The sequence below is a fragment of the Micromys minutus genome (assembly GCF_963924665.1).
Source record: "Micromys minutus genome assembly, chromosome: 15".
In the NCBI taxonomy this organism is placed as follows: Eukaryota; Metazoa; Chordata; class Mammalia; order Rodentia; family Muridae; genus Micromys; species Micromys minutus.
Genome location: NC_137984.1, coordinates 31,814,440 through 31,830,446, shown reverse-complemented (window position 1 = coordinate 31,830,446; position 16,007 = coordinate 31,814,440). Strand labels below are relative to the sequence as shown.

The window sequence follows — 16,007 nt, the reverse complement described above, 5'->3', positions numbered from 1 at the left end:
GTGTGTGTGTGTGTGTGTGTGTGTGTGTGTGTGTGTGTGGTGTGTCGGTAGGGACACTAAGGGAAACTGGAAGGAGGTAGTGATGGATGGATATGATCAAAACACATTGTATAAATATATGGAACTTTCAAGAGATAAAAAACATTTTTTAAATAAATGAACCAACATGCTATGTTTAATGAATGGATGGAGTCTCAAAGTTTACATTCCATGAGAGTCTATTTCAATGATGCCATCAGGTTTAGTAGTAGTAAATGCCTGTAATCCCAGCACTCAATGGGCTAGGATATGAGGCCCAGGACAGTTTTGGTTACACAGAGAGATGCTTATGTTTTGGGTAAAAAACAATAAAACAAGACAGAACTGTAAGGATGGAGGACAATCGGGGCTTATTAGGGATGAAGGGGGAAGGGGACGAATATGGGAGCACTTACTCAGGTGACTGGACTGCACTGACCATGTCTATAATGCCCGTTCTTTGAATCTGTGCTTGAACTGAAAATCATAGTACTGTACACCAAAAGGTCACTTTTTACATTATAAGTTTTAAAATAAAAATTAAGAAAGTAGTTAGCCAGGCGTGGTTGCACAATGCCTATAAACCTAGTATTCTAGAGCAGAAATAGATATCTGTGAGTTCAAGGCCAGACTAGTCTACATAGTGAGAGCCTACCTTTTAAAAAACTCATATTAGTAACTGGACATGCGTGGTGGCTGGTGCCTGTAATCTGAAGGAGGAAGACTATCATGAGTTTGAGGCCAGCCTGGGCCACGGGATGAGATACTATCTATCCCACTTTGCTTTTTGTTGCTGTGGAAAAAAACTGAGCACATTAGTTAGTTCTCTATTGCTGTGATAAGGACAGTAACTGTATGTATTGGTTACTTTTCTATTGCTATGATAATACACCAAGATCAAGACAACTTACAGAAGAGCTTATTTGGGGCTTATGGCTCCGGAGAGATAAGACTCCATTACCATCACGGTGGAGAAGCACCTTCACGGTGGAGAAGCACCTTCACAGTGGAGAAGCACCTTCATGGTGGAGAAGCAGCAGAGCTCTCAGGGCTCAAACCTACAGACAGGAAGCAGAGAGTGAACCCGAAATGGCAGTTGGCTTTTGAAATTTCAAAGGGCTCCCCAATGACATACTTCCTTTGGGAAGGCCATGCCCCCTAAGCCTCCCCAAACATCACCACAGACTGGGGACCAAGTAGTATCCAAATGCATATGGCGGACATCTCATTCAAACCACCACAATGACCGAAAGCAACTGGGGGAGCAAAGGGTTTATTTTAGCTTAGAGTTGTAGTTACTTCGTCGTAAAAGAAAATCAGGGCAGGAACTGAAGCAGGGGCCATGGAGGAATGATATTTACTGACTTGCTCCCAGTGGTTTGTTTGCTTGACCTGCTTTCTTTGTATAACCCAGTATCAAAGTGGGACTTCCCAATCATTAATCAAGAAAATGTCCTTAAACTTGTCTACCAGCAGTCTGGTGCAAGTATTATATCAGCTGAGGTTCCTCTCTCCTGGTAACTCTAGCTTGTGTCAAGTTGACAACACACACACACACACACACACACACACACACACACACGATAGGACCCTGACCCCAAACCAACTCAGAAAGGAAATATATCATCTTTTATCATCTTACAACTTCTAAGTGATTGAGGGAAATCAGGGCAGGAAGTAGAGGCAGGAACCAAAGTAGAGGCCATGTCCAAACCGACTTGCTGGTTTTCTTCCCCTGGCTTGCTCTGTTTGTTTTTTATATGCCCCAGGACCACCTTGCCTAAGGCATGACACTGCCCTCCCATGTCTCCCAAATATCTCCATGGTGAAGCTGATGGATTCCTTAACTGATGTTCCCTCTTCTTAGGTGTAACTGGCCTGTGTCATGTTAACAAAACTGAACCAGCCAAGTCTCAAAAAAAAAAAAAAGTGCCACATAAGTAAGAAAAATGAGACATTTTCTACTGTTTGAAATATTTGACAGGATGTATTATCATAAGTAAAACTTATCCTGTAATGAAGAAAGGAAAAGAAGATAAACTCTTAGCTATGAAACTGAGAGTTGGTTGATGGTAGTGCTTTGGTATAGGCTTCTGTTGTTGCCAATGTTGTTGATTTTTAAAGCAAGTTTTCACGGTGCAGCCTACACCGGTCTCCGGCTACAGTCATTTCACCTCAGCCTCCAGTGTGCTGGGATTGAAGGAGCGCATGTGCGTTCCCAGGCCAAAGGAGACATTTCTGAAGATGTCTGTAAGAGAAGATGCTAGCCTCCCTGGTCTCCTAGGATGATTCATTTTTCATGAAGAGGTCTGTGAGTCTATCAGTCTTGCCTGGCTAGGCCAGGGGCACGTGGGAATCAAAGCTGTGCTATGTGGCTGTCATTGAGATTTCCTCCTTGTTCTCCAGAACACCTACTCTTAGAACTCAGCCACTGACCTGTGCAGAATTCACGATTCATGGAAGGGCCTGTGAGAAGAGAAACTGAGCTCTCTGTCCCCATACTTGGCCTGTCTTCCATCAACAGGTAGCCCTCCCTGACTTCCAAGCTCCCTGAGAGAACTGTGACTAACACTGTAGCTGACAGGGCAAAAAGTAAAGGAGGCTTCTACTTAGCCACCAAGCCCTGTACAAAGACGTTCACACACACACACACACACACACACACACACACACACACACTGGAACACATTGTTTGTGCAACTCCTTTGTTTCAAGGTTGTTATATGGAGAAAAAACTAATCAGATGTTTTTAATCATCAGTACAAATAGGTCAGAGCAGCTCCCTCAAACATGCTATTCAAAAGTCTTCTTGGGATAGGGTGAGCTAATTAGTGAATATTTATCTGACCAATAGTGCCAGAAGTGTTTGTCAACTATGCTAGAATTCAGTATATGATAAAGTAGACTCAATGCAATCTATAGGATCCTAGAGAAATACGTATGTATAAAATCTCACAATATCATGAGCCCTGCACTGAGCCTTTGACAGAATATGAAGTTACTGTTCTTTCAACCGTGCCAAGTCTCTTTCCCAGAACAGGAAGTACAAGAACAGGTAACAAGTGGCTGCACACTTCTATTCCCTCTCCTGTCTGTGGCAGACATCATTAGCCCAGTGTAACACTCTCCTAAATTCTCTGAAATGCCCGAGGAAGATGGGTTGGAAACTGTTCTTGCTGGGCACCCAAGGGAAGTGATGCAGGGGTTACAAGTAGTTCACAGCGGGAGTGTATGTGTGAGATGCAGGGTCCTGAAAGGGTAAAGCTCAAAGCATACACTGTGAAAGGGGTGGGACAAAATGAGGTCTGTATGAGCAAGAGGGACGATTCCAGTAAGACTGCGCTGTGTTCAGGATGCCTGGCAGAAAAAGCCCAGAACTCACTTCTGACAGACGCTAAGGGGTCATGTGTCTCACTGGTACGAGGAACCAGTACCAGTAAGTACTTAAGGTCTTATGAGACAGTTTCTCTTAATTGTGTGTATGTGTGCATATACACACGTGTGGAGGCAGTGTCCTCAGAGGATGGGAGAGGACATTGGATATCCCGAACCTGGAGTTACAGGTGGTAGTGAGCCATCTGATGTCTGTGCTAGAAACGGATGCCTCAATGTAATTTGGCCTCGAAATTGGAAGCATTCATCTCTGAGGACAGTGTTGAAAACTGTCCACTTTGCTAGCTCTATCATTCGTAGCGCACTTGGCAAAGTAACCAAAAAAAAAAAAAAAAAAAAAAAAAAAAAAAAAAAAAAAAAAAAAAAAGAAAAAGAAAAGAAAAGAAAAAAAGAAAATTGAGTGTCTCTAGAGTGTGATTTGAAAGCACAGTTTACATTCACATCACCGGAAGTGAGTGCCTGAGAAGAAAGTAAGGGAGTCTAAAGAACATTAAAAAGTCATATACCGGACAGGGGGATGTATGTCTGTAATATATTACCACTTGTGAAAGGGGTAGTTCTGAAGACTTTCAACGTTTTACACACTGCTTTATACAGTACAAGCACAGCCAGCTGGAACAAGTCAGAGAAATACACTGCCCAGAAAATGCACGTTTGGCATGGATTCACTTGAGCTTCAAGCTGATATAGCAACATTAAATAGATGTGAAGACCTGGATTGGGCCAAATGAAGAAACACATTGAAGTAGGCAATGGGACTGAGAGACAGTGAGAGCAAAGCTATCTCCACGTTTATAATCATGTGTGACAGCACAGCCTGAATGTGAGCGCTCACTGGGTAGAGAGTTCAAATTGACACAGTCAGGAACAAGGGTAGAAACTCTTGGACCAAAGGGGACACATATGTCTCTATAAGTAACTGTCACTGAACCCCTGGGAAACCATTTCCTCTCTTCTGAGCCGAAATCTCAGAGGCTCTGAGCAGGTCAGGACTGAAGAACAAAACAAGCAACTGTCTTCGTTTCTTTGTCCTTGGAGTACCTGACAGACACAAGTCCTCCTGGTAAGCACCATCCTGGAGATGAGGGTAAAAGGTACCGGATTCTGTCTCTGAGCCCCCCCCCCCCCGTGTTCTGCTAAAAAAGTAGAATTTGAGACTATGGACCCAGTGAGTTAGGGATCTAACCACTGCTGTGGACCATTAGGCTCAATCCTGAGGGGCAAGCTTCCACACAGCCCGTAGCACCAACAATGAGCTGTGTGTGTGTGTGTGTGTGTGTGTATGTGTGTGAGTGCATATGTATATGTGTGAGTGTGTGTATATGTGTATGTACATGTATGTGTATATGTATTCTTGTGATCCTGTTTGTCTCTTTGGCTGTCTTTTTTTCTCTTGCTCTCAGTATCTAACTCTGTCTCTGTGTCTCTGAGTTTTTCTCCGCCAGATTCCTGGTCTCCCCCCCCTTTTCTTTACCCCCACCCTCCACAGGTCTCCTTATTCTTGGAACACCAGGAGCTGTGAGAGGCCATCCACACACTTGGTTACTCTTGGGAAGATGCTCCAGGTAATGAAAATCTCACTGACTCTACTTTCTGATGCACAGAACATAGGCTTGCTCATAAAAGTAAGGGTTCTTTTCAGAAAATAAGCGACATGCAAGAAGTAATGTAAGAAGTAGGCTTGTTTGGGAGATGAATACTTCTTTACTTCTTTTTAATATTTGGGCTGTTAGGCTAGCATTTCTGTCCCCACGAAATTTTCACAGGTCATCAAAGATCATCAACCTTTCGGGCTCTGCAGTTCATGTTTTGGAGCTATTGAGGTCTGTTTCCCCCATCGTCTCCATAATAGATTCAGCACCCCAGGGCTTTCCACTAAGTTTCTCCAGGTGCTTGTCTTTCAATAAACAGTTGAAAGTAGAGCATTTCTCAGAATCCTGCCATGTGGTGCACAGGATTAAGAGGGAGGCAATTACAACAGAGGAAAGCAGGTGTTCAAGTTGGTCTAGTCAGGTGCCATGTTTTGTGATTTCATAAAACAAACTGAATCCTAGTGGGCCTCAGTTTGCTAATCTGTGAAATGGGGATAAAAAAACGGAGGCAGAGAGCCTTAGAAATAGAAGTGCTCCCAAGTACCAGCTTCCCTTTGTTTCCAATCTTCTAGTTTAGGACTTATTACTGAAATACGCTGTCAAAAATTAGACTACTCAGGCTGCGAACTGTCCTGTTTCTTTGATGGGTAGGTCTGGTACTTCTTCATTTTCTTCTTAACAGAGAAAGAGCAACCAGCATTAATTTAGAGAAAACAAAACTTTGGGGAGAAAACACTTCATCATCCTAGTATCTTGCTGTTTTCACATCTGCGGTGGTGTGGCTTTTACGCAGAGCAGCTGCAGTTTCTTCCCAGTCACATTCTGAGTGCCGTGTTCGGCCTCCTTTCCTGTAGGTATGAGTGCATTTTATTCCTGGTGATGTTGCAGAGCAGCTGATAAGGAAGCCGAGGAAGGCCGTCTGATAGTCTTTAAACCCTTCTCCTGGTTCTACAATCCTGTTACCCAGCTCTGTTTCTTTAAATTGTTTGACGTCAGAAAGAGAATGCTATAGCAACCGTCTGTCAAAGTGGAATTAACTCCAAAGAAAGATGGGGGTGGGGAAGAGGAGCAATGCCCCTGCAGAAGAAGCAAATTGGAGGGAGACATTTATTTTATCACATGTTCAGTATACAGCGCCAGAGAAATGTGACCAGAGTCACTTGAGGTGCACTGGTGTTGAAATAGTAGAGACCTGACAGGGTGTTGGGAAAGAAGGCCTTCCAGACATCAGTGGCAACAGAGAGAGTAACTTCCAAGAGCTGACAGTCAAGAAGCAGGCTCTGCAAGCATGGGTCTGTTCAGGAATGTTTTCTGCACCTTCGGGGGGGTGGAGGGTTTGGGGGGAGACAGGGCAGTATCACTAGCTTTACGTTCCCAGTGAACCTCGGGCATCCACCGACGGCTGCTAGGCTGGACTGACTTCAGATTTCAGAGCTCAGTAATTGCAGACTGCATCTGTGGCTCTCCTGGCTCGACACCGCAGCCCAGGCCAGGTCCAGGCCAGGGCCAGCCGCGAAGAAGTCAGGCACTTAGCTTAGACGGCGCGTCCAGGGGCACACGGATAAATCGAAACTGCCGGGAGATGCTTTTTCCGCTTCCCAAAGCCACAAGGCTGCGCGCACGGCCAGCGCCCACCCCTTGCACCCCGGCCCAGGCCACGCGCGCCCCCGCCAGCCCCCCCTCCCCAAGCCACACGCGCCCCTGGCCCTGCGTACGCCAATCAGCCTCCACCCAAGCCAAAGCGCGCTCTGGGTTCTCCGAGCCCCTGGAGCGCCCCCCCACCCCCGTCCCCACACCTCCCGGGCCGCGCTCGCTCCCGCCAGCCCCGACCCGAGCCACGCGCGCTGCTGTCGCGGCGCGTTCCCAGACCCTCCCCCGGCCTCGCGCGCCCCCGCCCCCGCCCCCGCGCGCCGCGCCCCGGTCCCCGCCCCGTCCGGCGTGCAGGGCTCTGGGTGTGGTCGTCGTCTTGTGTGGCGGAGCCTGGTAGCGGTTCGCGACCCGCAGCCGGGAGCACAGCAGCAGCGCGGTGGTGGCGACCGGGTTCCAGGTAGGTGGCGAGCGCGGGCGGCAGGAGGCAGGCGGCCGTCTCCGGGTGGATGCGGATGGCGGGGCGCGGGGCTCCGGGAGGACGCGGGCGGCGGGGCGCGGGGCTCCGGGAGGACGCGGGCTCTCCTGTGCTCGGCGAGGCCGGGGACGGCCCGAGGGTGCGGCCGCCGGGGAGCCCAGAGGACCGTAGCTGCAGAGCACGGAGCCCCCACCCCTCCAAGTTCTCCACGGGCTGCTGGAGCCCGGGGTTGTTGGTTTTTGGACGGATACTGTGTCCCCAAGGCTTGGTTCTTTTTAAAGGGGAGGGGGGAGTTAACGGATTTCGGATATTTGCAAGTTTAGAACAGGAGAAAGCATTTTTTTTTTTTTTTTTTTTTTTTCTCATCGTCTCCCTGCATCTCTTTCTGCTTTCTCAAAGTTGAGAGACAGCTTCCAGCTGTGGGTGATTTTGTTTTCTCCACTCCTCTCCCAACCTTTCCCCTCCCCTCTGTTTCTGGTAAAAAAGAAGGTGAGAATGTAGCCTGCTGTGGACCCGCGCCCTACCAGGGAGTTGGCTTAAGACAGAAATGTAATTATTAATTGCTTTCAATATCGCGAACTGAGTCGGTGACCTTTTATATTTTTCAGCTTATCTGGATATGATGGCTGACACATGCTCATATGAGAGAGAGGGAGGGTGGTGGGGTTTTTTTTTTTTTTTTTTTTTTTTTTACTTGTTTGTTTTGTTTTGTTTTAACAGGGGTCGGACCAAACTATAATATTTGGTCTCTGCCAGCGTCATTGCCGGTTCTGAAAGTTTACTGTACATTTTAATATTTTGATTAAGAGCATTTAAGTAGTCTTCATTTTTACATTTGGGTTTGCCAGTGGATTTAGAACCGAAGTAGAAACTTTAAAAGTACCATTTAATAAATATTGCCACACCTCTTGTGTCTACACATTATTAGACCATGAGGCTGATTTTGCGTGCTGTGTGGTTCACTTAACTGCACGCCTTAAGTCCATGATCGATAGACAGGAAGCAGTTTTGAGTTGCTGGTCTTTTCTGAATAAACATACCGTCGTGTGTTTTTACTCTTTAAAAATAGATCCTGGGGACATTTTCAAAACTAAGAGTGGGAGCCAAGTATTGGGCATTTTTCAGCCATCACCAGCTTCTGTTGGAGATTGAGTGAATTCTCTGATTTCTTTCAGGTGTGTTATTTAAGTTTGTTGGCTTGGTTATTCCTTTCTTTGCCTTGCTGACTAGTTTAATTGGAATTATTAAGGGAATTGTTCACCGAAGCTCTGTCCTGCGTCAGGGGCAGTGAGCTGTACTGTTCTGTCATCTCTCGGTCACTTCTCAAAGGACACATTATACATTCCACAGGCAAGGAGATGCTAAATGACTCATAGTGGCCTTTAACTGTTAACCCAAGTTGGACTCAGGACAAGATCCCACTGTCCGTAGGGCGCATGCTTCCTTCCCTAGAACACGTTCAGTTAGTCCCAGGTTCAGCCATCACGTATGTACACGTAAAATGTCCTAGACATGTCAGAAGCCTGTGCTGGTTTCTCTGACATTTACTGGTGTCACTTTGTACAGCCACCCTCAGGCATGCTGTCCCTGGCAGCCCTGGGTCAGTGTCCCTTTTCCTGGGGCACAGTTATTCTGTTGGCGTTAAATAAGTACCAGTGCCTAACTGTTCATCCAAACCCTCACCTCTGCTTTAACATGGCTCCAGAGAAACAATTCTCACCACTGTGGAAGGGTGAAAGCTGACTAGCCAGCAACTCCAGGCGCTGTGGGGCTCCCCACCTCGGCCCCCCGGAAATCCCAGCTCCAGCAGATAAGGCAGGAGGGTGTTCTTGAGAGAGGCTCTAACCTGGGCTACAAGGAAGCCCCGGTTTCCCAATGACAACCCACTTTATAATGTGGGAATTCTTTGATATCCGTTATGTGTTAAGCCAGATGTTCTCAGAGCTTCCTCCTGTTCCACCATCCCCTTTCCCTGAAGCTTCTATCTGTCCATTTCTGGGGGTCCCTTATGTTGTTGTATACGGCGTATCTACACAAAAACACATTTTTTTTCTCAATGTAGTGTTCCGCCCTATGACTTTCTGTCTGTCTTTTTTCTCCCCCACCCCAGTTTTGTTTTTTTTAAAGATTTATTATTTATTTATTTATGTATGTATTATTATATGAATACACTGTCGCTGTACTCAGACCCAACAGGAGAGGGCATCAGATCCCACCCCCAGAACTCCCACAGACTAAACCACCAACCAAAGAGTACACATGGTAGGGACCCATGGCTCCAGCATCTGTAGCAGAGGATGGTATTGTCTGCCATCAATAGGAGGAGAGGCCCTTGGTACAGTGAAGGCTTATTTCCCCAGTGTAGGGGAATGACAGGGCGATGGGGTGGTAGTAAGTGGTTGGGAGTGAGAGCATCCCCATAGAAGGAGAGGGAGGGGGTATGGAAGAGGGGGGAACTGGGAAAGGGGATAACATTTGAAATGTAAATACATAAACTATCCAATAAAAAAAAGCAAAATAGGTAGTAGTCCATTTTTAAATCTAGTACCAGGAACCCAACACCTTCTGATCTCCTTGGGCACCAAGGCACATGTGTTTACATACACGCACAGACATGAACACATGCACATAAATAAGCTGGAGGGGGGCTTTAGGATATGTTTCTTTATTTACTTTTTTAAAGCTCCACAATTGAGTACAAATATTGAATAAGCCAACACCAGAAGGAAAAGAGCCCAGGTAGGGTTTGAACACAGGACCGACCATTTTTGACGTCATTGTAACATGAACTGGGGAAGAAAGGTTTAATCTTTTCAGGTAGCTCATACTTGCACAGGAGTACTGCAGTCCTGAAGCCATCTTGTGGGTATTGTCACATTGCGATTAGTGTGTTGGGGGCGTTGAAAGAGAATGGTACCCATAGGCTAAAATGTTGGAATGCACATTTCCAAGCGGGTAGTCTGTTTGGGAAGGATTAGGAGGTGTGACCTGGTTGGAGGAGGCGTGTTACTAAGGGTGATCTCTGAGGTTGCCAAAGCCCATGCCATGCCCAGTGTCTCTTTCTGCCTTCTGCCTGTTGATCAGGATGCAAAGGTCTCAGTCACTGTTTCAGCCCCGAGCCTATCTGTTCCTCCCATGGTGATCTGAAACTGTAAGAAAGCTCCCGGTTGAGTGCCTTCTTTTATAAGGGTTGCTTTGGTCCTGTGTGTGTCTCTCCACAGCACTAACAGTAACAAAGACAATGAGTCAATGTATGGATATCACAAGAGCTAGAGTTTTTACTCTAAGAGACAAAACATTAGAAATAAGGGCTGGGTGTGGGGTCCCTCAGTAGGGTGCTTGCCTAGCGTGCCAACGCCCTGGCTTCGACCCCCTTCACCTTATAACCAGGTGTGGTGGTGTGATTGCACGTGCCTGTAATCACAGCACTTGATAGGTGGAGCAGAGGGTCAGAAGTTCAATATCGTCCGTGGCTACATAGCAAATCTTAAGCTAGGCTGGGCTACGTGAGGCCCCGTCAGAAAGGAAGGGAGGTAGGAAATGAGGGAGGGGCAGTGAAAAGTTCCTCACATTAGGTTGGGACAAATGGCATCAATGGGAGCCTGTGACTGAAAGGTGTAAGCACACTGGCATACATCATTGCACATGTACGTACCATATACATACATTTCCCAGCTCTGGCTGCTGAGGATGGCACTGAAATGGTATGAACTGGGCCAGCGCCTTATCTGCATGGCTGAGCCTAGTGCTGGCACAAGGAAGGTCTCGGTGAACCTTGAACTCTGTGCTGCGGAGCAAGGTGATATTGAAAACAGTGCTGGGGAATTTCAGAGGGACATAGCCTGCAAGTCTCTGCATGGCCCAGGGTGAAGAACCCGGGCTCCAAAATAAGCAATAAAGGCCCAGAGGAGGGGAGAGGAGGGGAGAGGATCCCTACGTGCCTGAGAGGCCTACATGACCTGGAGCATGCCTACCACCGCTCCGGCCTCTTGCTGTCTGCCGCTCTTCTCCCTCACCATCACACAGACAAGGTTGGCCACTGTAGAGCCTCCGCTGTTTCCAGTTTCTTCTGCCTGGATCCAACTCAGGGCCTGATGCAAGGGATCAGCATCCTACCATCCCCTGCTACATCCCCAGTCCTGTCATTGTTTCTTTTGAGACAGAGTCTCACTGTGAGGTGCTCCCCATGAGATGCTCCCTGTGAGGTGCTCCCAGGCTTCCCACTGGTGGTAGTCGTCCTGACTCAGTGCCGGAATTACACAGCATGTGCCACGCCTGGCTTCTTTCCCGTTTGAAGACACGCCTCATTTCCTGATTGCATTCGAGATTATCTTACAATAGCCTCCCTAATCACCTGGGATCTAACTTTGGCTGCTTTCCTGCACAGTTCTTGTCTGTAGTTAAAGTTTGGTACAGAGCCCTTGTGCTCTTGCTTTGGGTTCATTTCCTAAGCAGATAAGAACAGAGACCCTGGCCCAGTTGCTTCTCCTGTTGCTGTGATAAGCTATTCTAACAAAAGCAGCTTGAGAGGTAAAAGTTGTGTTTCAGCCTGCAGTCCAAGGGACACAGCAGCAGGAACCTGAGGCAGTTCCCCTGTGCAGGCAGCGGAGAAGCGGAGCAGTGGGCAGAGCAAGCACAGATACTGGATGGATGGATGCGGTTGGCGGGACGAGTATGAGCACACATATTTTCCAGCTCTTGCATTTGAGGGATGCTCCCCGAGATGGACCGGAGGCCGTACAGAGACCCCGCCAGCCCTGCTGACTGAGGCTGGCTGCACAGCTGCTGTGGAAGCCAGTGAGCTCCAGTGTGGCTTTGCACAGCCGCCTTCCTCTCGGCTGCCCTCTGGTGGAATGATGATAACAAGACATGTGTGAGTAGGTCGGTCACCGGAGACTAAGATGGGAAAACTCAGCACCAACTGGGTGATTCCCTTAAAAAACAAATCTCTAAATCAGGAACTCATCTGATAGAGTGTTAGTCTAGTGTGTACAAAGTCCTGGATTTGTGTACAAAGAAGGTTTCCCATGCCTGTGATCCTAGCAGAAGGCTATTAGAGGAGGCCGGATCGTCAGAAGTTCAAAATCATCCTTGGCTATTCAGGAAACTTGAGGTCAGGCAGGGCTACATAAGGTCTTGTTTTTAGAAGAAAAAAAAAAAAGTCAGTTTGAAATTTTTATTTTGTGGGCCAGATGTGGTATCACCCACCTTTAATCCCAGGGGCAAAGCTGTTCCACTGGGTTATCTCAGCCCACCAGCCCTCCAAGGAATGACACAGAGACTGTTTAATAACTAGGAAGGCTTGGGAGACTCCGCTGTTTCGCCTGGGTCAACCCGACCTCATAGCTCTGCCCTGCCACATGGCTTGTGACTCACCTCTCCTCAGCCCCACGCCTGCGTCTTCCTCCATGTCTGGCTGTCAAATCCCCTGCCTCTGCCTCTTTCCCAGAGTTCTATGTCTGCACAGTGTTCCCCCAATCCCGCTTTGCTGTCGGCTGCTCAGTTCTTTATTAAGCCAATCGGAAGGTGGTGGTGTTTACAACACCCTGAGACAGGCTGGGCTTCTTCATACAGAGCGCACAAGAGAGAATCCCAACAGAGCTGGGCAGATCTCCGTGAGTGTGAGGCTGGTCTGGGTTGCACAGTGAGATCCTGTCTCAAGAAGGAAAGAAAAAAAGGACAAAACTAAAATATAAAGAAAGAAAAATTTAATTTTAGCCGAGCCTTTCTGTTAGTTCTAATCTGCTCAGAAAGATGAAAAAAAAAAAAAAGGATCAGTGGTTAGATTGTAGAGATAGATAACGTACGGTGGGGGAGGTGGCAGGGGGTGGCGGTGTTCAGATTCCACTGAGGCTGTCCTCATCAGGATACCTACAGTCTCACGCTCATGTTCTGGGACAGGGGTCATGGGTGCCGGTTCCCTTTGGTACACTACTTATGAGCAAAAGAGGCTTGGTAGGTTCCCAGAAAATGTCCCCATCACTATTTCCCAGTGCACACCATTGCCCAGTGCACACCACTTCCTAGTGTACATCACTTCCCAGTGCATACCACTACCCAGTGCACACCACTTCCCAGTGCATACCACTACCCAGTGCACACCACTTCCCAGTGTATACCACTCACTATCCAGTGCACACCATTACCCAGAGCACACCATTGCCCAGTGCACACCACTTCCCAGTGCACACCATTGCCCAGTGCACACCACTTCCCAGTGCATACCACTGCCCAATGCACACCATTACCTAGTGCACACCATTACCCAGTGTACACCACTACCCAGTGCACACCACTTTCTAGTGTATATCACTGCCCAGTGTATACCAGTGCCCAGTGTATACCATTGCCCAGTGCACACCATTGCCCAGTGCACACCATTGCCCAGTGCACACCACTTCCTAGTGTACATCACTGCCCAGTGTATACCATTACCCAGTGCACACCACTTCCCAGTGCATACCACTACCCAGTGCACACCACTTCCCAGTGCACACCACTTCCCAGTGCACACCATTACCCAGTGCACACCACTACCCAGTGCACACCACTTCCTAGTGTACATCACTGCCCAGTGTATACCAGTGCCCAGTGTACATCACTGCCCAGTGCACACCATTTCTCAGTATGCATTCTGGAGAGGTTTCCTGCCAGATGCTCACATAGCACTCCCTTTGTTCTGCTTTGAAATAGTCCTCACATAAAGATGAAAATTTCCCCCATTACTGAGGATTGAACCCCCAGGTGCTCAAACAAAGATCCCACTTTCAGCTATAGAGAAACCAACACAATTTTCTTCTGTATCCATTCGGTACACAAAGAGATTGGTCCCTATGATCAGAGAGCAAGTTGTGACTGAGTCTTAGGGTGTGTGTGTATGTATGTATGTTTTATTACATTTATTTTTATGCGGATATATGCTTGCATGAAGGTTTGCACACCCCATAGTGCGGAGGTCAGGAGACAGCTTTTAGGCTCCTTCTGCTGTGTGGGTCCCAGAGATCAAACTCAGACTTGGCAGTAAGTGCCCATATTTTTTAAGCCATCTTTCCAGGCCCTGAATTACATTATGTGTGCATACACACACACACTCACGAGCACACACACACACACACACACACACACACACACACACACACACACACCAGGCTGACCTTGAACTCACAGAGATCTGCTGGTTTCTGTCTCTTGAGTGCTGGAATGACAAGGCCTATACCACCATGCCCTGTTATACTTTGAAGTGGCAATTTAGTAAGGAATGGCTGGATTTATAGGGGCTTGTCTCCTCCTGTTTTTATAACGATGATTTATTTGTATGGTGTAAGCGCATGTTCCCTTAATTCCCAGCCACCTCCCCAGCCCCCTCACTAATTTATGAGTTTCCCATGAAAACACTTTGTGTAGGACTTGGTAGGGATGTTGGACTTCCATTGTTTGGTAATATGAACTTAGAACCCTGCATCTGAAGCTGGAAGAAGCTTTGTTCTCTAAAGTAGCACGTGCAACAGAATTAATCAGAGTAGTGAAGATTTAGAGTGTTCCGTTTTTATTCTAGAATTCTATAAGGTAAATAGAACATGACAATAGGCGATGTAGTACACGGAACTCAGCACTCCTTAAGCTTAAGGCTAACCTGGGTTACATAGCAAATCCTAGCTTCAGGTAAGTGGAACATGCTAGACCGTTAGGAAGCTGAGCTTTGCCAGCAGGTGTGCACCGCCCAGCCTGGCGTTGCTCTGAGGCTGCCCACTGTGTGTTTACTTACATTCTACTACAGGCATTTTCATCCCTGCCTGAGTGAGTTGCTCTCCCAGTCCACCTCGGATATTTTGAGGCCATGTAGGCACCTGTAATCCTGGTGCTGGGGAGGAAACAGGAGGATCCCTGGGACTCAGCAACTGGGTAGCCTACTGAATAGGCAAGCCCAGATTCAGGGAGAGACCCCAGCTCAAAAAATAAGGTAGCGAGTGATTGAGGCAGACATGGGGTGTCAACCTTGAGCCTGCACACATGTACAGGAACTTACTATACACATATGCATACGTGAGGACACAGGCACATTCATACCACACACACAGTAACTAGCTGGCGTTTTTCATGTTTCATGAAAGCTTTGCATCTGTGTGGATTCTCAGTAGCTAAGAGATTACAGACGGACAGACAGACAGACGGATGGACTCTGCACTCACAGAGCAGCGGCATGATACAGACTGCAGAATGCCTCCCTTTGGTGAAAGTTCTGTGGATATTTTAAGATGTGTCGTGAGAACATTTGAATCACACCGCTGCATTGCTTTTATCAATTACTCTGTGCGGCTCCAACGGCTCATTGGCACCCGCTGGTATTTGTTACTGGCGAAGCCCAGCTCTTAAGGTACCTGATAGGAGGCTTCGAGGCGCTCTCCGTGTGTGAGAGAGTTGTTTAAAATGCATTGGCTGAATCAGATGCTCAGTGCTGAAGCACTTAGCTTGTAGCAGCTGAACGAGCTTATCAGATACTTTTCTAAAAAATATTGATCTCACTTGTGTTATTTTCAGTGCCACGTCTTTACTTAATTGTGACACACAGCTCCAGTTTGATCTGGAGCAATATCACCATTTGGGAAAGTCTTTGGGGCTTACACTGTGCATTTCTGGTTCTTTTAAGAAGGGATGTATGAGAGCTGGAGAGAGAGCCCAGAGTTTAAAATGCTTACTGTCTAAGCATTGGGGTCAAATCTCCAGAACCCATATAAATCGGATGGGTAAGGCAGCCGCAGGAGGCAGACTCAGTGGATCCTCAGAATAACCTGGCTGCCAGGACCAGCCATATCCATAAACTCTGGGTTTGATTGACAGAGCCTGCCTCAATGAATCGGGTTGAACAGCTGATAAGTATAATTCCCACACACGTGAAAACACACACACATATATGCTCCACATGAAAAGAAGAAAGAAAG

The 16,007-nt window shown here is 47.4% G+C and overlaps 1 protein-coding gene across 1 annotated transcript in view; it reads left to right on the top strand.

The window, feature by feature from the left end:
• Positions 1 to 6,960: 6,960 nt before the first annotated feature.
• The window catches only part of GNB4 (G protein subunit beta 4), a 34,849-nt gene continuing 25,802 nt past the window's right edge, over positions 6,961 to 16,007 (top strand). Inside the window, exon 1 of the mRNA XM_080929607.1 lies at positions 6,961 to 7,050. The gene's annotated coding sequence lies outside the window, so the exon portion shown is untranslated. The remainder of the gene's footprint in view (positions 7,051 to 16,007) is intronic.